The 21,337-nt window shown below is 42.6% G+C and overlaps 1 protein-coding gene, 1 long non-coding RNA gene and 1 other non-coding gene across 11 annotated transcripts in view; 2 read left to right on the forward strand and 1 right to left on the reverse strand.

Moving 5' to 3' along the window:
* Nucleotides 1-3,314: 3,314 nt before the first annotated feature.
* Nucleotides 3,315-6,787, reverse strand: Gm36289. The gene is made up of 3 exons (XR_386935.2): nucleotides 6,163-6,787; nucleotides 4,348-4,489; nucleotides 3,315-3,598 (listed from the first exon to the last, which is right to left on the reverse strand). It is a non-coding gene; the product is annotated as a predicted gene, 36289 (long non-coding RNA).
* Nucleotides 6,788-8,251: 1,464 nt separating this feature from the next.
* Nucleotides 8,252-8,414, forward strand: Gm26312. The gene has a single exon (XR_003953233.1). It is a non-coding gene; the product is annotated as a U1 spliceosomal RNA (small nuclear RNA).
* Nucleotides 8,415-14,387: 5,973 nt separating this feature from the next.
* Fhl1 (four and a half LIM domains 1) overlaps nucleotides 14,388-21,337 on the forward strand; it is a 62,138-nt gene continuing 55,188 nt past the window's right edge. For 3 of the 9 annotated variants that reach the window (XM_006527802.2, XM_030251224.1, XM_030251225.1), the window contains exon 1: nucleotides 14,388-15,047. The gene's annotated coding sequence lies outside the window, so the exon portion shown is untranslated. Of the gene's footprint in view, nucleotides 15,348-21,337 lie in introns of all 9 variants that reach the window. The other 6 variants (XM_006527803.1, XM_017318381.2, XM_030251223.1 and 3 more) reach the window with 6 other exon arrangements.

The following is a 21,337-nucleotide window of genomic DNA, read 5'->3' on the forward strand; positions in this document are numbered from 1 at the left end:
ACAGAAGAAGGTTATTGAAATCTTTCTCTCGGTTGCGTTCAATTGTAGGTCAGCTCAGAAGTTGTTTCCATCGTTACAATAGTGAAAAATTTGCTCTTTGAACTCAGATGCCTTTTGCATTGGTTTAGGTCTTTAATCTCTGTATAAAATGGCCTTTTTGTTGTTTTTGTTTTGGTTTGGTTTGGTTTGGTTTTTGGTTTTTCAAGGTGGGGTTTCTCTGACTGGCTCTGGAGTCCTGAGTCTTACTTTCTAGACCAGACTGGTCCTGAAGTCATTGAGATCTGCCTCTCTCTGCCTCCCAAGTGTTGGAATTAAAAGCATACCACAATCTGGTTATATAGTGTACTTTTAGAATATACACATTATATCTTTCCTGTTTAAATCTATTCCTCAGATACCCCAAAAGGGTAATAATTTCATTATTTTATGTGATTCTTGTATTGTTACTGTGACATTTGCAATGAGAGTACTTTTTTTAAAAGAAATCACTGTGATCAACCTCTGAGTTTACAATCAAAAGTTATTACTCTTTTTGGGTTATTGTTTTCAGAGATTCCAATGCTCCACACAGTAATAAAGCTTTAAAAAATGAAATTATCCCATTAGTATGTTTTGGTAATGTGGAAACAATTGAGTTCACTAATGGATTTAACATTATCATAAAAATGCCAAACCAGCCCCATGCTATTAGAGAGAAGTGAGTGTAAACCGTTGATTGCCCCTGGAACTTGTCTGCTAGTACTTTAGAAGTACTTTAGATATTTAATATGCTCCTTGGGTTAGTGGGTTTTGCTGGAATTCAAATCCTTTTTTTTAAGGACATGGAAAATTCCTGGGTGCTGGTATTAACCTCTCCCTCTTTTTAATGGGCTGAAAAATTGAATCCAACGAGATGAAAATGTTCTCAAGGGCCAAGATCAGGACTCTGCTGTTATTGTTCTGACTTAACTCGTGTTTTAGGAGTAGATAGGACCTCACATCAACCTCGCAACTAGGGAGGTTGCTCCTCCATTTTTCTTCATCTTGGCCTTAACATGTCTCAACTAGCATTCTCCTCTTTAAATTTACAGCTCCCCTTGTTTTATGCTTAAATAAAGGATAAACAATTTTATTAAAACATCTGTATACTGGTCAAAATTCAAGTGTGTGGTAAATACAAGTTTGTTTTACTTGAAACAATATTTTCTTTTGATTTAGAGAAGTTTCTTTGCTCCTCAGAAGTTTAAAAATGTTTACCCACATCGTGTGCCAGCTTAAAATAAGAAACTTGTCAGACTGGAGGCATCTGAGAAGCCAGGGCAGGGGTCTGGGAGCCAAGTTCAGCCTGCAGACATGTTTCATTTGGCCATTCTGGTGTTTTTAAAAATAGCGAAATTAGTTGCCAACATTTAAAAAAAAAATCAAATAGTTTCACATAAAAACTTGGGACTTAATTTTAATCAAATCATCTCAAAAATTAAAAAAAAAACTTGGGACTTGTGATTTTTCTATCTCTAGCCTTCACTCATTTCAGCCTGTCCCAGGCTCCAGTTTGCTGAGGTCCTCCTCTGTCTCATTGTATTGAGGAGCCTGAAATGATGACCCCAGGAGGCCTTGGAGACTCTGACTTCTCCAGAGATGATTCATTAATCCCCTTCTGATGTTTGGAGATATCATTACTGCTCAAGAGTTTGTCAATTGCTAATTACTTACCAATTTCTCAATACTTGTTTGAACGCTGACACCAAGAATGCTATTTATATAACAGATAAAGTTAAGGAAGGGCTGGTTAATTATTTTATATTTTCAAAGGATTTTCTTGCTTGGATGCCATTCTTCTGGATACATTTAGGGTTTTGTTTTTTTGTTTTTTGTTGTTTTTTCAAAACATAATTCTTGACAGAGGTTCTGAAGAAGCCACTGGTAATCAAGATTGGCCACATCTATACACAATAAGACATTATTTCAACCTAAATTCCCAGCTTAAATCTGGTTCATAAAATTTTTCTTTCTTTCATATCTCTCCTCTTCTTTCAAATACCCATGATTTACTTGTTTATCCAGGCTATAAGCAGACTAGTAACTAATTTTCTATTTAGTCAATAAATACTTATGCAATGAACTTTGGCTACAGTTAGGTGGTAGAGCATGTATATAGCTGGCAGGAGACACTGCATCCCATATGAGGCACTACAACCACTACAGCAAGAGAAATACATGCTGGAGCACTTATCAACTCAATAGCAAGTGCTATTCTAGGTTCTTAGGGTAGTACAACAATCCAAGGAGACCAAAACCTCTGACAAGGCAACATAGTGGTAGGAGAGATGAGAAGATGACAGACAGATTGGTTCTGAAAGTTGAAATCAGAATTAAGATGCAAAAATTGGCTACTGTAAACATAACCTAGCTTTGGGAGTATTGTTTTGATAGGACAATGACAATTTAGGAACCACATGAGGATATCAGGGTGCGGGAGGAGGAGAATTGTCTTGGTAGCTAGGAAAATAAAGCCAAAAGTTTGCATGCTATAATCCAGACTCAAATAAACTAAGTAAAAGGACCCAAGGGGGGATGTGTGAATCTTACACAGAAAGAGAATAAAATAGTCCTCCGAGGTGGATGGAGAGAGGGAACTGAGTGGGAGAGGAGGTTAGGAGGGGGACAATCGGGATGGCGATCAGGTGTGGGGAGGGGAGGGGCTGGAGAGGGGGGGAAGGCATCTCTGGGACTAGCTGGAGACCTGGGACAGGGGACGCTTTGGAGAGTCTATGTGGATGACCCTAGCTGAGACTCCTACCAATAGGGAAATATGGAGACTGAAGTGGCCACCTCTCATACAAGGAAGGAGGAGGACATCAACCCACCCACAAAACCTTCAACCCAAAATTTGTCCTGCCTACAAGATGTTCAGTGATAAAAGTGGAACAGAAGCTGGGAGGTGGTGGTTCATGCCTTTAATCCCAGCACACGGGAGCTCGAGAGGCAGAGGCAGGCAGATTTCTGAGTTCGAGGCCAGCCTGGTTTACAGAGTGAGTTCCAGGACAGCCAGAGCTATACAGAGAAACCTTGTCTCAAAAAACCAAAAAAACAAAACAAAACAAAACAAAACAAAAACAAACAAACAAACAAACAAACAAACAAAAATCCATGGAAAATTGAATTAAGGCATTGTCACAAAATTGATAGAACTGAAGAATTGATAACATTAAGCAAAATAAGCTATCATATGTGGCATCTAGAGAAAAATTAAAAATTAATTTAAGCCAGAAAGTGGTGACACACGATTTTAATCCCAGCACTTGGGAGGCAGAGGCAGTTTGGTCTACAAAGTGAGTTCCAGGTTTATACAGAGAAACCCTGTCTCGAAAAACAAAAACAAACAAACAAACAAAAAAAAAAAAAAAAGAACAGAAATAAAGGAAATGGACAACCAATGACTGGCCCAACTTGAGACCCATCCCATGGGAGAGAGCCAACCCCTAACACTTTTAATGATAGTCTGCTATGCTTGCAGACAGGAGCCTAGCATAACTGTCTCTTGAGCGGCTTCGTCCAGTAGCAGATGGAAACAGATGCAGAGACCCACAGCCAAACATCAGGTAGAGCTTGGAGAGTCCTGTGGAAGAGTAAGGGATAGCACTGAGCAAACCAGAGGGGTCAAGGACACCACAAGAAGACCTACCGAGTAATCTGAGTCTAGGGGACTCACAGCGACTGAACCACCAATCAAAGAGCATGCAGGGCCTGGACCTAGGTCTCCCACACATTTGGAGCCTTTGAGAAGCTTATTCTTCACGTGGGTCCCCTAACAATTGGAGCAGGGGCTGTCTCTGACTCTGTTGCCTGCCATTGGATCTCCTTCCCTACCTGGACTGCCTAGTTGGACCTCAGTGGGAGAGGATATACTTAGTCTTGCTGGAATTGGATGCCCTAGGGCAGGTGGTACCCAAGAATGGATTCCCCTTCTCTGAGGAGAAGGGGAGGGAGTAATGGGAGGAGGGATTTATAAGGGTGGAATTGGGAGAAGGGCAACAAGGGGGGAGGGGCTATGATGAGAAGTAAAGTGAAGAAAGAAAGAAAGAAAGAAAGAAAGAAAGGAAGGAAGGAAGAAAGAAAGAAAGCAAGCAAGCTTGGAAGTGAAAAGTGTAGAGGGCCTGGGAGAGGGTAGGAGGTGAAATCGGAGAAAGGAGCCAGCAGGGAGCCTTATAAGGCCTATAGGCTAGAACCTATGGCTTTATTCTGCTTTAGAAGCCAGTGGAGTCCTGGGATTCTATTATGTAGCTTATGGCTTATACTTCCCAAGTCTTTCACAGTGTTCCCAGGCATGCAATGCTGTGTCAATCTGTACTACTCAAGTTTACAGACCCTGGACAATCCTTTGGAGACAGGCTGTCACCGGAAGGACCAAGGATGGCAGGGTTCAGGAAAGTTCCATTTGTAAGAGTTGGTTTCTGCACAACAGAGGAACTTCTTCAGTCTATATGTACCTCTGTGGTCATGTGACACCCTACAAAAATTAAGAAGAGCAAGTGATGGCATCAGTGTCACCAGTGCCACTTCCTGAGAGTACACCAGATGGAAGGGATCAGATGAGACACCAATTTTTGGTCATGGGGAAGATTTTTGCGTGACTCCCAAAGGACTGGGTGACAGGTAGCTGGGGGTGAGTGTACACAGGGATGCATGAGTGAGTGTTAGTTTTGAGAACCCACTCAGACCTTTGGAATAGTACATCAGTGGATACAGAAACACCCCAACAGAGGGGAATGTGGTCAATATGGGCCACATCACCAATCACAACCAATCACACTGCCATTTCAAAAGTGGCAGAGAAAAGGGGATCATGTCTGTCTATGACTAGAAAGTACCCTCCAACTCTACCCATTCAGGTACAGTGGAGTAAAACTGGGCCTAAATAGCAGCAAGCCCTTTTGATTACTCTGTGGTCTCTTCCAAAGTTTTACTGCAGTGAACTTCTTCAAATAAAATAAGCTAAGAAACAAACTACGTGCTTCATGAAGTTACTAAGGAGTAAATGAGACAGACCATTTACCTCTAGAATTTTAAACAATGTCAGGTGCACTAACAAAGAATATTGCTTGTATCTTCATCCTTGATTTGTTTTTTGAAAGCCACAGAAATAAGGTAGTTTATATCTTTAATGCATTCATAGCAATTAACAGTACACCCTATGGGCTGAGTTTTATGGGGAGACAACAGGAAAAAAAATGGACTTCTTCCACTGATAGTCGTTTCCTGTCATAGCTTCACATAGAAGTACCTCTTGAGCCATTCCCAAATATAGGCTGAATCTTGACCAACAATGATTCATACTCCTAAATCTCTCCACCCCAGAAAACAAGTCAAGAATTAATTTTCATCCATTTTTGTTCAAATGGACTGAGCCATAAGTTCTCTGCAGCTTGAGAATCAAAGCCTGTCAGGATTCAGCCACCTCTGAAAGCTCACCTAGGCTGAGCAGATCTAGGCACAGCTGTAACATAAACATGTAGGGCAGAGGTCTGCATGCAGCTATGTGGACATAGCACAAGATTTAACCCCACAAAGAACAAACCACTAAAGTCATAGTTGATGCCGCCTTAGTTGGTCTCTCTGGCCTCCCTCAGGTCCCATAATTTCATAAAGGTAACCTCAGCCTGCGCTGTCTGTGGCATTTCTCAGCAGCTTTCATTTCTGAAATAACAGGGAAAATGGCTGAAAATGACACTAACATATTCTAATATGTGGATGCCCTTGTTTTGACTTGCTTTTACTGTAGCGATACTGTTTGTGTTTAAACAGTCAACAATGGAAATATTAATGGATGAAAAATGCTGTTTAATTAACTAGCTTTTATCAGACACCATGTCAACAGCTATATTTAGCAACTGCACTAATAGAGAAAGCTGCTGCAGAATTAGTCAGCACATCAGCCTGTTAAATAGCAAAGAGCGGAGGACGCCTTTTGTCTCCCCCATTGAACAAGAGACTGAAAAATGCATCTAATTTTAGCATTTCTAGAGCCGAATAAAAGATGTGAAACACAATCATCAGAAAAAATGTCACGCACAGCCTAAGTACACATTCATCAGAGAAGAAATGCCAAGACGATGGCAGCGTAAGAGGTCTGCCCAGAAGCGAGAATTCATCATCATGACTGAATTCTTTAAAATAACTTACCATTAAAAAAAAGCCCAAGGCTCCAGGTCCTAGGGAATAATACTGAATATTGAGTAGGTGGCAGGGATATTTTTTCCTAGACGTGATTTCAGCATTTAATGACATCATCAGTGTAATTGAAGGGAAAGATGAGAAAAATGAAAAGAAAAGGTTTCTTTCCAGGGTGAGCTTTGATCTCCTTGAAGGTCTTTTATTTTGAGAGCGAACAAGCAGGTGAATCTAGGGAGCAGAAAGGAGGAGATGGTGTGCATGCAGATCTCTTTGAATCTAGCCATCCTGACCAGACTGGAAATGTTTCTCTATGTTATGGAGACAAATTTCATATTTTAAAATAGAGCACCCAAAGAGGCTTGTGCTTTGATCAGGTGTGATCATGTATTTTAAGATTTTAGTATCTCAAGAATCTGGATTGGTGCAAAGAGTGCCCACAATAAGTATTGCCTGATTATGTGGTAGAGCCCTTGTCTACCCAATCAGCACAACAACAACAACAACAACAACAACAACAACAACAAAATGCTGAGGAAATAAACCAATGGTTTCATGATGAAACCATGGTGAAGTAGGCACATGCTGGACTCTCTCAGTACTGCTGCAGTGATCCATGAAGTCTTTTGAAATATATTTACAAGTCTGTAATTGTCAAATGATAGAGGGAAAATTTCACAGATCAAAATAGAGGAGCAGCTGGTGGTAGTGTTACAAGTCCGTGGGAGCCCTCCCCCCCCCTCCCCCCCCCGCCATGAGATGCCAGGGTCGAGCATCAGGCTTCCTACTCTTCCACACGCATACACACGCACACCCGGACCCGGATTGGGCCAGAATTGAGGGTTACACTTTTGTTGTTGTTAGATCCCCATCTATTTTGTGCCATATGGTATGGATGCTAGAACTGCTAAATCTTGTCAGGGAAAGCCATGTATGACCTGAGCTATTGGTAAACTGAGAGGCCAGAACTGAGGCCATCGAAAACCTACTTTCATGAACGTGGTCATGGACAGAAAAATCGCCAAAGAAACTTGATTCTCAATAAAGTGATTCACCCAGCTATGTATTGGGCTATACCTAGCTTTTATGGTTTTCTATGAATTTTGTTCATTGAGTTGGGCCTGCTTAATTTTGGTAAGCAATTTTTGCGACATTTTTTACAATGAAGTTTAAAATAAATTTAAAAGAAAAATAATATAAAACTATCCCAAAAATATTTATACATTTCGCAGGAATAAGGGAACTTGACAGGTTGTAGGGTACAAGATCAATATATAAAAATCATTTGTAATTCTGCACTGTATCACCAATTCAATACTGAAATTAAGAAAATAATTTCATCCGTATTAGAATAAATTACCTAGGAATAAATTTTACAATAGCATAAAATTTGTACTCACAAATTGTCCAAAGAAGGTTTAATCAAAAATGAAATTTCTCTCCTGTTGGGAGGAGGGAGATGCTGAAGCCTGGTACCAGCCAGAGAGAAACTTGCCTCACAGGAAGAGATCTCACATAGTTCTAACAACTTATCAGACCACCGTAAAGGACAGACTGGAGCCTAGAAAATATGGAGTCAGTGATGGAAGGGAGTACACATTGGCCAGGGCTGCTTGGTTATACACATTGCTCGCCTTTTATTTAAACCACAATCTCAGAGACAAACACGGGGTAACCAGACCTCTTTCTTAGTGGCTATATCAACTCAATCTCCCTTTTCGGCCTTTAGTATTACTTGTTCCTTGTACTTTCATATGGGAAGATGGGTTTGACCATAACTTGTTGGGAATGACAAATCCCAGGATTTGTCCCTAAAATCTCTAGTAACACAGATATTAGGATATATATATATATATATCTCCTAATAGCTAGCCTAATGCTAAAATAAAAGTTTAATTTTAATATATGTACATTTTTGCAAAGAAATATAGCAATAAACCAGACATGATGCCAGATAACTATTTTCTAAGCCTTGGGAAACGAAGGCAGAGTGATTAGAAGTGCAAGGTTATCCTCAGCTACATAGTGAGCTAGAAGCCCACCTAAGCTGCCCAAAATAAATAAATAGATAAATAAATAAATAAATAAATTAATTAATGACATACATGTCTGGCAGAGGAGGGAGGATAGCATGAACCTGAAAGTGGTTTTCCCAGGGCGTCTCCACTGCACCCAAAGGTGTGCTGACTGCTGGAATTTCTCCTAATATGGGAAACTTGACTGAATAATTTATGCTAGTGAGAAAAAGCATGAATACAGTCTCCCTACTAAAAAAAAGTCTGTGCTAGATGATCAAATCAGAGTTAACATGCAAAGCATGAGTTAGATTAGGTCAAACCTCTGTTGTAGAAGAGAATGGAGATATGAATTTAAGGAGGCAATACAGAGAACACTGTAAAATACTCAACTGTAAAAGAAGTTGATGGCCTATATTTATGTGCCTGATGCTGAGTATAGTATTTAGTAAATAGCTATAGCATTTAGATTCAACTGGATAGCCACAATAACATGATGTAACCACATTACTATAGAATATAAATATTTACAATAAAAATAAATTATTGTTTGTTGATATTTGAGAATGGAAGATTTCTATATATCAATTTATACTATATAGGGAAGGATACTCAGGCTGCCAAATTTATTGTAGGAGGCATACCATCAAAAATGTTTATAGACACATGAGTTTATATATTTCCCTGGACCTCAAAACCAACAGAAGGCCACACTGACACCTGAGCCCATGTCTGCAAACATTGCTCTGCTATTCTATCTATGGATGATAATTTTGATTATTCTTCTTAGTTTAGAAATAGCTTATGTGGTTGTTCTAGATTAGCAAGGCCTTGTCCTTGGGGCCAAGCTCTGTACACTGATGAGTAAAATTCATCACTTTCCTTCTAGGAGCTGGAGACTTTATAGGGGAGATAAACTGTCTTTACAATGTGACATAAGATTAGCTCAATAGGGGCAAGAGGTCTTGATGACAACTTCCGTTGTCATCTGTGGAGAATGGGAGAGATTACTTTGGATTGCGTTGTCACAGAAGAATTTCAGCAGATTATTTGTAAAATGGGTAGAATTTAGACTGCTGAAGAAAAGAGAGATGATGCTGAGAGTTTATTTGTCCACATACCTATCCATTTACTCATCAAAGAAACATTAGCTTAAAATGGAGTAATAAGTGTAATTAAATGGGCCTTTTAAAATATCCTGTTTTGGAAGAAATAAACTGTATAAAAACATTTGTGAGACATCTAAGGAATTCTGAAACCTAACTATTTGTTGATGGCAAGGGAGTGTTTTTTTTTTTTTTTTTTTTAGTTAATTCCTGTTACATGTGATAATATTGTATGAGGAGTCTTTATCTTTTACCAATGTGTACTGGACTATTTTTTATGGAATAATATTTTGCATTTCATTTTAAATAGCCCAATGTGTATGTGTAGTTTGGAGGGAATGGGTAGAGGGAGACTAAACAAAAGAAACAAATCATATGTTAAAGAAAGTGTTTGATGCATGGCAGTTTATTGTACTAGTTTCTCTCTTTTTATTGCCTCCAAGAAATACCTTTAAAAGAACGTCCAGATTCCAAGAAACTGGAGGGAGATATAAGTGGGAAGGACATGTTCCAGTGCCTCTCCTTTCATGGTAGAAATAGCACATGAACTTGCTTGGTACGTCAGCATTATCTGTTATGCTAAATGGCATGGTTCATGTGCTATGGGATCAATGGACTCTGTGTGGGATTCTCAGGGGCAGCTTGGAATAGGAAGGGAGGCTTTACTAGTTCAGAAGGAGAATTTTTTTTAATTAGGTATTTAGCTCATTTACATTTCCAATGCTATCCCAAAAGTCCCCCATATCCACCCACCCCCACTCCCCTACCCACCCACTCCCCCTTTTTGGCCCTGGTGTTCCCCTGTACTGGGGCATATAAAGTTTGCAAGTCCAATGGGCCTCTCTTTCCAGTGATGGCTGACTAGGCCATCTTTTGATATATATGCAGCTAGAGTCAAGAGCTCCGGGGTACTGGTTAGTTCATAATGTTGTTCCACCTATAGGGTTGCAGATCCCTTTAGCTCCTTGGGTACTTTCTCTAGCTCCTCCATTGGGAGCCCTGTGATCCATCCATTAGCTGACTGTGAGCATCCACTTCTGTGTTTGCTAGGCCCCGGCATAGTCTCACAAGAGACAGCTACATCTGGGTCCTTTCAATAAAATCTTGCTAGTGTATGCAATGGTGTCAGCGTTTGGATGCTGATTATGGGATGGATCCCAGGATATGGCAGTCTCTACATGGTCCATCCTTTCATCTCAGCTCCAAACTTTGTCTCTGTAACTCCTTCCATGGGTGTTTTGTTCCCAAATCTAAGGAGGGGCATAGTGTCCACACTTCAGGCTTCATTCTTCTTGAGTTTCATGTGTTTAGCAAATTATATCTTATATCTTGGGTATCCTAGGTTTTGGGCTAATATCCACTTATCAGTGAGTACATATTGTGTGAGTTTCTTTGTGAATGTGTTACCTCACTCAGGATGATGCCCTCCAGGTCCATCCATTTGGCTAGGAATTTCATAAATTCATTCTTTTTAATAGCTGAGTAGTACTCCATTGTGTAGATGTACCACATTTTCTGTATCCATTCCTCTGTTGAGGGGCATCTAGGTTCTTTCCAGCAGAAGGAGAATTTAACCAGACTTTGGAATTTATTGGATGGGGAATCAAAAGAAGTGGATTTTTTTTTTTTTTTTTTTTACTTTGAACACTGACATAGCAACCTCAGAGACAGGAAACAGAAGAGAAATTGGTTGGGATGGAGATCGACACAGAGTAGTTCAACTCTGAATCTCCAGAGGCTGAGCTACTCCTGAAATGTAGAGGTGGTGAAGATTTCACACAAACGGCTTTAGGCAGGATGAACTTCAGTGACTACAACACGGGGAGGGAACCGTGCAGTCTCCATCCAGGTAGATGCAGCTCCCTCCGCACAGGCTCTGAGCGGAAAGGATGGTTGGCCTCAGTGGTAGGTAGATGCACTCACTGAGCTCATGCTGCCCTCCACCATTATCATGAGGCTTGATGAACCTCAAATGGACCAAGTGTTTTAGGTCTGAAGGTCTCTCGTGGAAGGGGATCTGGATGCATGGGCACTTTAAGAAAACAAATCACTGACCTGAAATAAGTAGCCATATAGAATTGCCGTGGTAAAAGTGATGAGCACTCTTCTTTTGTTGTTTTGGAGTTACAGTTTATTGGTTGGGATTGTGGGCTCGAAAGCTCCCTGTTTTATTTTTAAATCCTGACTCTACAGTTTCTTTGCCTCAGTCTATTCCTCTGTAAGGTGGGGAACATAATATCTAATATGAAACTACATCAGATGATGAATATAAACTGTGCTAATTCTTGTTACTTTCTTTCTCTCTCCCTCTTTCTCTCTCCTGCTCACAATGCAGGGCTCATGCTAACGCTGGGCTATCTTTTTAGCCCTCTCTCTAACAATACTTTTTGAAAAGAAGGCAAAGGATTGATAGTTTTGTGTATTAAATGCTCCATATTTCCATTTCTAAGAGGACTCAACGTTCTATTGAAATTGAATATCTGTAATGAGCATAGTAAGAAATGCCTTTTAGACATGTAAAATTAGCTTAGTCAGGATCCCCACAACATCCAAGGCTGCTCCTGATAACCAGAACTCAATGACATCACTCACTCAAGATAACCAGACGTACTCCTACCCCTCTCCACCCCCATGACGCCCACTGGACAGAATATAGGCAGAGACCAAGAGCAAGGCTCTACTCTGCACATCTGGAGAGACACCACCTTGATCTGTCCTGTGGCTGTAGAGTCTACCCACTATCCTGATTCTTGATTTAGAGACTTCTTTTAGTGACTGGAGCTGACCTTCAGGGGAGCACCTTTGGGGAGATAGGCTTAGGACTGTAGTTAGGAATTTAGAGTGTGAACATTGTATAATGACCTCAGCATAAGAAAATATACCTTTTCTTATACTACCTACATGTATTTAACGTCTTGCTCAAATAATATTCCTTTCCTCATGTCTATTATATTCCTCAACCAAAAAAATCCAAGCATACTCAGATCTGAGATTAGACTACCTGAATTTATCCTTTTGTGTGTGTGAGTGTGTGAGTGTGTGTCTCTGTGTGTGAATCTTCACATTAGATGATTACAAAAATGTTCTAAAACAAACTCACCCCTTGAACAACTCCTTTCCTTCTACTTATTCAGCAACACCACCACAGTTCTATATATTTTAACTGAAACAGTGTGTTTCTGTGACCTCCAAAAGTTGAATTCCAATGCAAGAAAGTGACCAGCTAGAGGGAGAACAGGGCTGGCCTTGCTTGTGCAGCTTTAGTTAGGGTGATGGGAGAGGTGGGGCACAGCTCACATCAGGTGCCCAAGACTTCCTGGGAGGTAAGACAGGAAGCAAGAAAGACAGGCAGGAATGTGTGGAACGGAGTTGGTGGGGGTTGAAGGAGGAAAGAAAGAAGGTTAAAGAAGTGAAAGGAAAGAAAGGGACAATTTCTACCAATTGGGCAATGGAAGGTTCCTTAAGAAAGGGTCTGTACTTTCCTGTCAGATTCTAAAGATACTTGTGCCCTTCCCTTTGGCTAGTTGATTGTGAAATAATCACAATGGTCCCAGGAATCTCCTGCTGGGCAACGAGAAAGGTTGAAGGAAGAACCTGCTTGCCAAGGAGAGATTTCACACAGTATTGACTACTACAATCAGGACTTCCTTGTGGGACAGACTGGAGTCTAGTGGCGCGTCAGTTTCCAGATCATACCCAACTTGGCCAACACTGCTCAGCTACACATACTTCTGGCTCTCTATTCAATCCTAATCCTCATGTTACATGGATTTGGGAGTCACTAGACCTTCATTTGTTCTTCTCAATGTGGCTCCATAGAATAAATTGTCTTCCTTTCTCCACTTTTTACTATCACTTGGGACTTGAATTGGCAGAGCAGAAACAGGTGGTGGAGCCGACCTTGTTAGGCCTGCCAGAGCCCAGGCTTTGATCTGAGAATCTCCAGTAACTGGCTCTCTGTCCAGAGCCACCCAGAGCTTTTGCACTGAGTGCTCTTGGCTGTTTCTTTCTGGTTGAGCCCAGGGCTGGTATGCAGGGGAGCTGCTTGAAGTGGTGCTAATTGTTCCAGGCCTTCCCATGATGGCCTGGGGCGGATCAGTCTCCTTTCCTAAGAAATGTGTGGGGAGACTTTTTTTGCAAATCCAGAAATACCAGACCTCAGTGAGCCTAAGGGCTCAGAAAGAGAAAAGAGGCGTAGGCTCTGGGTAGCAAGATAGAGAAAGGAATTTTGCAAGTAGCTATTGGGTCGGGTAAAAGAGGCCATCACTTGAATTTTGAAGCTGGAGGGGGGGGGACGGGGGGACGAGCTAACAGCAGTGTTTAGACCTTTTGCTTGGTTTAAATACACAGCTGCTCCGCCTCATCTGCTTCCACATAAAGGGCTGATTCTCCCCTCTCCTAGCTGGCCTTCATGTTTTTAAATCAAGACTTTGGATTCCTTTAATGAACCTCTCTCCTGACTCACTAGACATTCTAAGTACTGACTATTCTCACCTTTCAAAGTTTTCCTCGACCCTACTCCTTCCTTCTGGTCCTTTTCGGGTCCTCTTTAAAAGGAAAAAAAAAAAAGCAGGTTTCTCTAGTTCACCTGCAATTCCTTCAACCCTCTTCTAACCAAGTCCTTCTACTTCCCTCCACTGACATGGTGGGATTCTCCTGGCTTCCTTGCCTCTGCTCCTTCTGTTTGGAAAGTTATCCCTTGGTTCTTTACACCCACTGCTTTTATACCATGCAAGGCTTAGATTAAATACTACCTTCTTTCTCGCATTATTTATACACCCTTTTATCCTGCAGTTTATCCCACTGTGTTTATTTTCTCACTTGCTCATAATCTGTCTTCTTCCACCAATAAAGCCGAGTGTGTGCACAACTGTGCTGTATCTACAGCATTTGGCACAGTACTGGGCACATGCTGAGGGCTCACTGAACTGAACTAGGGAAAGAACGACGGAGTCAGTCACTATGTGAAGCTCTGCTGTGAGAGCTTTAGGAATGATGGAAAGCCCTCTGAATAAAGGCTCTTTTCGTTCTGTCCAGCTTGTTATTAAGGGGAGAGGTCGTCGGTGGGTCTTTCAGTGTGGTGGGAACCAAGAGATCTGCAATCACTGGCTGTACTGGGCTGTGCAGGTCAGCGAGGCCCCTGGAGAGGCTAGAGGCCACCTTGGCTGTCTCTCTTTGTTGCTCCCACCTCCCGGGCTCTGGCCGTGGCTGCCTGCAGTGACTCGTGACTCCCCAGCAGCCAGCGAAGGCCTGAGCCCGCGAGGGAGGGGGGCGGTGGGCGCCCCTGGCCCGCCCTCCGCGTGCCCTTCGGACGCTTGCAGGGGGTGCTCCGGGAAGCCGCGCCACCGCGGGCTCGCGGCCACCTCTCGCGCGCACTGTGCGCGCCTAGCCAGCGGCTTGGCCTCTCCCGAGGCGGGGCCCACGCAGCCGCGCCCCCTTCCCGCGCTTGCCCGACTGGGCTCCCGCGCGCGAGCGCGATCTGCCCGCACCGCAGCCCCTCGCACCACGGGCAGAGCCCAGGCGGACGCGCGCTCCGCCCTACCCCTCCCCGCCCCGAGTGGGCTGCGCCCGCCCCCGCTCCCGCCCCCGCCCCCGCCCCCGCGCGTGCTCCCTCCTCCCTCCCTCCCACCCTCTTGCGCCCCTCCCCGTGCGCCCCTCCCGCGCCCTACATCCACCGCCCGGCCGAGGGGGCTCAGTCCTGTGCTGCCGCTGTCGCCGCTGCGCTTTGGTCTCGGAGCTGGCAGCGGCCGCCGGTGCCGCCTAGACAGCTGCGCGGGTGAGCATCCCCAGACAGTAAGCCCGCTTTCCCTCCGCGAGTGTGTGTGTGTGTGTGTGTGTGTGCGCGCGCGTGTGTGTGCGTGTGTGTGTGTGTGTGTGTGTGTGTGTGTGCGTGTGCGTGTGTGTGTGTGTGTGTGTGCGCACGCCTCCGGCGTCCCCGGGGAGCCGCAGCTCGTGCTCCGTGGCCGCTACTCCGGGGCTGCGCGGACCTGCTGGGCTTGGGTACCTGCGGCCTCCGGCCTCCGCTGCCTCGCCCACGTTGGGGGCTGAGGAACCTGGGGCTCCAAGGTCCCTTAGGGTGCGTGCCTAAGCCTCCTCCCCAGGGCTTTCGCTCCCCTGGGGGCCGGGATGCAGGGGGGCGGCTTTGGGTGTTTCCTCTGCAAGGATGGAGGGTGGGAGTAAAAAGAGGGGGCTTTTGGTTTTCTCACCCAGGATGGCGGGCAGTGGGGGTTGGGCGAGGTGGGAACACCTTTGGTTTTTGTTTTTGGTTTTTTTTTTTTCTTTTTCTTTTTAAAGGATAGCTAACAGCAGTTGAGAAGAGCAGGGGATGATGATGACGATGGGGGGGGGGCTTCATTGGTTTTTACATTAAGGATGGCGCCTGTTGGGCAGGGGAGGAAGGTGAAACCTGCCTTGGTTCTTGGAGATGTTGAGGGAACTGCTGTGCTCCCTTTGGGGATGCTGGGGAGGAGGCAGTGGGAGGACTGGAGTGCAAGGAGAATGGTGATGGAGGGAGAAGGCTGGTCGTGGTTCTGCTCTCTGAGGGGGAATGGCAGTGATATGGGGGATGGGGGTGGGAGAGGGGACTGGATTTCAGCTTCAGCATGGAGGCAAGTGGAAGGTTCTAGCACTTAGGTTGAGCCTTGGTTGAGCCTTGGCAAAGTGGGTTAGGTAGACTGCTGGGTGTGACCTTTCAATTTCAGAAAGCTTAAAATTCCCACTAGATGCAGTTCTGGGCTCCTGGGAAGAGGTTTCTGCTTCTCAAGTTCCCATTGCTTAGTCTTCCACAACTGGTAGAGGTTTGAATGAGAAAGGCCAAGGGAAACAGTGAATGTGCTGTGTATTTTCTGCATTTGGGCCTTTCAAGTTTCTTGGGTTCATTCTGATTACAACGACACCTCCCCCCCCCCCCCCGCCATACACACACACACACAAACACACACACACACACAACTAGGGTAGCACATTGGGAACAGGAGACAAGAAAGTGTATGAATGTGATTTCAGATTTGGTTTTGGGATTTCCTGAAGGGCAAGAGTTCTGTCGTAGAAATGCAGCAAGAGTGGAACACATGTCTTTGCTGGAAGTCCTCTGTTCTCTTCATTTAAATGATGCCATCGGGACTATCTGAGCCTCTTTTGATTTGAATTTGGACTAGATCCAGTTTTCCTAATTGGAGCTATCATTTTGTAATTGCTTGTAATTCTCCATGTTATCAAATGTATTGCGAGTTTAGAGAATACTGGGAATATTTTTGTTATCTTGATTAAGGCCGTTTAAATATAAATATAATGTTCCTTGGAAATGAGAATGTTTACAGAGTAGCACAAGTTTAAATTATGGGCCACGTGGAATTGGATAAGGAGTTCTCATCCTTGCCCATCCCCAGGAACAGGCTACTCCCCATTCCTCACATTTGAAAAGGATTGGGGTTGGTAATTTTGTCTTTGGAAATGCGTGCCCATATTTTCTTAAGAATATGCATTAAAAAGCAATGGGCCTTAAATGTGCTAGGAATATAATGCTTCCCTGTTTCCGTTACATAAGGTTCCAATCTAGTCTACCTTCACTCTTTTAAAACATTTATTTACCATTTTTAAGGGCAAATAGAATCTTTATGCAACAGGGAATTTGTTAGATAGGCCAAGGTTTGTACAATGCACTACAGAGTAAGTGCACATTTTACTACTACCGTATAGAATCTGTAACCATATATGGCTTCTGAAATTCTAGGCTTCCATTCCATGATTTAATCTTTTTGGAGAAGGAAAACATTTTTAAAGCAAGTCTAGATTGGGGGATGAAATTTTGAATGTGCAGATTGGTAAAATACCTCTTATATGAGTTCTTTGGAGATGATTTAATATATAGTAAATTAATGGATCACCTCAATAAGATACTGACTTTGTTTATTGCAAATGTTAATACATAAGTGGGTCTACAGGATTAAGAAAAATGTATTTGCTTATGCTGTTGTATACTATTCTACATTTCTGTGGTGTGTATTCTGCCCCAGTGCAACAGTGAGACAGAACCGATTTTCACAATCTAAGTTTAGCCTGGTGTTTTTTGTCTGAGGAATAATGCTGAAGGTGGTGAAAAGGAACAGTATGTTGGTGGGAAAATGGGCCTTAAGTTGCTCTCTAAACAAAAGGAGCAAAGGGAGTCTTTTACTTGGCTTTTTGAGAACCTGTTGTAAGATGGGAGGAAAAAAAGATGAAGAACTTTCAGAAACGAACAGGACAATGAAGTAATTGTTTTAAATCTTAGAGAGTTCACTCTGTTATCTTTTTTTTAAAAGTAACTTGTCAATTGAACTTTTGCGTGAGAAACTCACCACCCTCGCACCTTCGGTTTGAAGAATTATTTATTCATTTGCTGTAGTCTTGGAGATGGAACCCAGGGCCTCCTGTGTGGAGCAGGCGCCTTTATCATAGGGCTATGTCCCTAGCCCAAGTTTAGCCATTAAAAACAAATAATTTGTTGAAGGCACGGCAGCTAATCTCCTGAGGCTTTGCCCTGTTTTCCTAATCTCTTCCTCCTGGTTCTCCTCTTCCCTCACCCCTCCTTTGACTCCCACCCCCTAGTGCCAGAAACATTGGCTTTTATAACCTTGTGGGAGTTGAACAAATGTTCCTGCTTGCTTGAACTTTAGTCGTTATCTCGTTGGCTGCTTTCCTTAACTTTTGTCTGCCCTTTTTTTTTTTTTTTTTTTTTTTTTGTTAACTGAACTATCCAGTTGTTTGGATTTGGGATAAAAGGGAGAATATTGTAATTATTTTTTCTTAAGAGATTTTTTTTTCTTTTAGCTCCTGTTGAACAGAGCAGGAAAAAAAAAGGTTTCTCCCTGCCCCCCCTTGTCTCTCTGCCTCTGCCCCCCTCTCTGCTTCCACCCCTCTGCCAGGACAGTGCGTAATTAAGCAAAATATATGACCATTCCTTTCTCCAACAAACATTTACAGAGTCACTGTGGTGGTGGTGGTGGGGCTCTTGTACCCAGATCCTGAGTATGTAAGAAATGGCTCCTGTTGTTTCTGATTTGATTAAGAAAAGAAAAGTGTAGACAGTTAATCTGTTGTAAATAATTAAAAGATGCCTAGTCTCTTAGATAGCCACAGAGCAACTGTGAAGACAATAAACATTCTTCAGGCCTACAAACAGTGAAATAATTTCTTTGTGGTGACTTTGCTTGGGACATACTTTTTCATTTGGGGAATACAAATAGATTCGGATTCAACTAGTCTTCTTGAAAGTATTTGCAAAATTGACATCTTTATTAAGCCTTTATAGACTTTGTTGTCTGAAGACTACATAGCAGTCACATGATTTTGAATATCATAAGTAATTTGAGCGATTTAAAGTATATGGGAAAATATGTGTAGGTTATATGTGAATACTGTATCATTTTACATGGACGACTTGACCATCTGTGCCTTTTGTTATCTATAGGTAGGTTCTGCAACCAGTCTCCAACTCTCAATCTTCTTGCCTCTGCCTTCTTATTGCCACTGCTCCCATCTTTCTCCTTTTTCTTTAGTTAATATAATTGTATGTATTTATGGGGTACAACATAGACCACTGATACATATATATGCAATATGTGAAGGTATTTTCTATAGATTAAATGCAATTTACAGGATTCATAGATGTTTAAATTCACCTTTCTCATTTTCTTTTCTTGAGACAGGTTCTCACTGTGTAGCTGTGGCTGACCTGGAGCTCACTCTGTAGATCGGCTGGCCCAAACACACAGAGATCCACCTGACTCTGCCTCTAAGTGCTAGGATTAAAGACATGGCTAAATTTATCTTTCCATTATTGTATAGATTATTGGAACGTGGATGAGCAGCCTCCCTTCCTGTAATTTAGATTTAAAACATTTTCTGATGGCAAATTGAGGCCCCATTGATCAATTTTGATTTATAGTTAGACATGGGTGATGGAGTCCAGAAGAGGTCTAGTATTTAATTCTAGCTTGATAAGCATTTGATCTTTCTCAGGATACCCTCTGAGATCTTGGAGGATCCTTCTGTTTGTGGAATGTGCTAGAATAGTAGTTTTCATCCCCAGGGAATTTGCCACACAGGGTTCACCGGACAATGCCCAGTAGATCTTTTTTTTTTCTTTTTTTTTTGCTAGATGCACTTCCTGGAATCTAGTCACTAGAGGCCAGGGATGTTGCTTAAATATCCTAGAACCTACAGGGCAGCAACCCCAGCATAGATGTGTCCAGCCTGAAGTCTCAGTAATGCCGATGCTGATGTAATTTCCTCTGCTAACACAGGAACACATAATTCCAGGAGAGGAAAGGACAATAGCAGTGTGCTCATGTGACCCTGTAGAGTACTTGGCTGAGCTCATTTGATTAGACTTCAAAGTGGCTAGTTCCTGCCCACCAAACTGAATAATTAGAATAACAGCTTGTGTTTATGGCCCTCTGTTCCAGGTACTTGCATACATTACATATTTCTCTTCTTTGGTAAAGGAGGAACCAGGTTCAGAGAGGGGATATAAGTTGCCTTGGGTCTCACTGCTGGTTAGCCCTTGGAAGTGAAGAAAAAAATCTTCTGAAATTTATTGTCTCCCTTGTGGTGGGCATCATTCAAAAATATTAACCAGCACAATTTTTAAATGCTATTCAAGTTCATTAGTATATGTAGACTTTCTTATTTGCAAGTTCTTTATAATAAAAATAGAGTATGGTATTGGAAAAATAAAAATTGCTGTATGTCCTAAGTACCATTGAGCTTGCTTGACATTAATTGAAGCCAGGGATGATAAATTTGGCCAGGCTTGGAAAGAGGGCAGTGGAGAACAGGGAACAGGGAACTAACTTTAATTATTTCTACCTTGTTTCAGGAAGTATGCTAGTTTGGTTGACACAGCCTACCTAGTTTGATCCTCTTACTTAGTTCTACAGAGTCGTGCATGCTTCCTAGTTTGAGTTTGGGGCCAGGCCTGGGGTTGCACCCCTTTAATCCTAGCACTTATGAGACAGAGGTAGGCAGAACTTGGAGTTTCAGGCTAGCCTTGTTAGGGCTATATAGAGAAACCTTGTCATGAAAACAATAAAAACACAAAGCACAACAACCAAAAAGAGTTTGCAGACCGAAGAGTTGATAAGAGACAGAGTTGGAATTTGAGTTGAGGTTCCATGGCTAAGCCGCTGTGCTGTCCCTGCCAGGAAGGCTGGTGTTGAGCTGACCAGGGAGAGGGAGGGGGAAGGGGAGGGGGAGGGGCAGAGGGAGAGAGAGACAGGGAGAGGGAGAGAGAGAGAGAGACAGGGAGAGAGAGAGAGAGAGACAGGGAGAGGGAGAGAGAGAGGGAGAGAGACAGGGAGAGGGAGAGAGACAGAGAGAGACAGAGAGAGACAGAGACAGAGACAGAAACAAAAAGACAGAGAGTCAGTCACTTGGTCCTATGTTGCCAATGGATTTTGCTGTACTGGCATTGAGAATAAGGAGGTAAATATATGTTCTCTCTTCAACTGATGAGAATTGAATTCAATTGCGGATTTTTGTTTCTTCTCCAAAGGAGCTGCAGTGTTTAGTTTGGAGAACTTTATTCTCTTTACTTGCCTGAAATTTTAAGGAAGAGAATCACAAACCTGGGCATTATCTACTTTGGCATCCAGCCAGGCACTTTCCCTTCTTTACAGGACTCACTAATGACAGCATCTAGTTTTCTCTTTTTTATATAATTTGAACACTCATACTTGCTATGGGAGTTGTTTCTATAATAAATACTAGATTTGTACTTGTGTTTTCCATTTGGGGTGTTTTGTTTTGAGAGCCAAATATTTATCTTAACTTTTGATGTGTTTTGTTTTAGAGCACAAAAATAGGAGAGATTTTAAAGAACCAGCCCAATAACAATCATATTTTGTCTGGAAAGCAGTTTGTGTGTGTGTGAGTGAGTGAGTGTGAGAGAGAGAGAGAGACAGAGAGAGAGAGAGAGAGAGACAGAGAGAGAGTCAGAGAAAGAGAGAGACAGGGAAAGGAGGGGAGGAGGGAAAGAGGGCAGAAAAGGGTCCTCGAGTTTCACTTAATTTATTTTAAGTTGGAAAG

The sequence above is a fragment of the Mus musculus genome, chromosome X (genome assembly GCF_000001635.26).
Source record: "Mus musculus strain C57BL/6J chromosome X, GRCm38.p6 C57BL/6J".
Classification (NCBI taxonomy): Eukaryota; Metazoa; Chordata; class Mammalia; order Rodentia; family Muridae; genus Mus; species Mus musculus.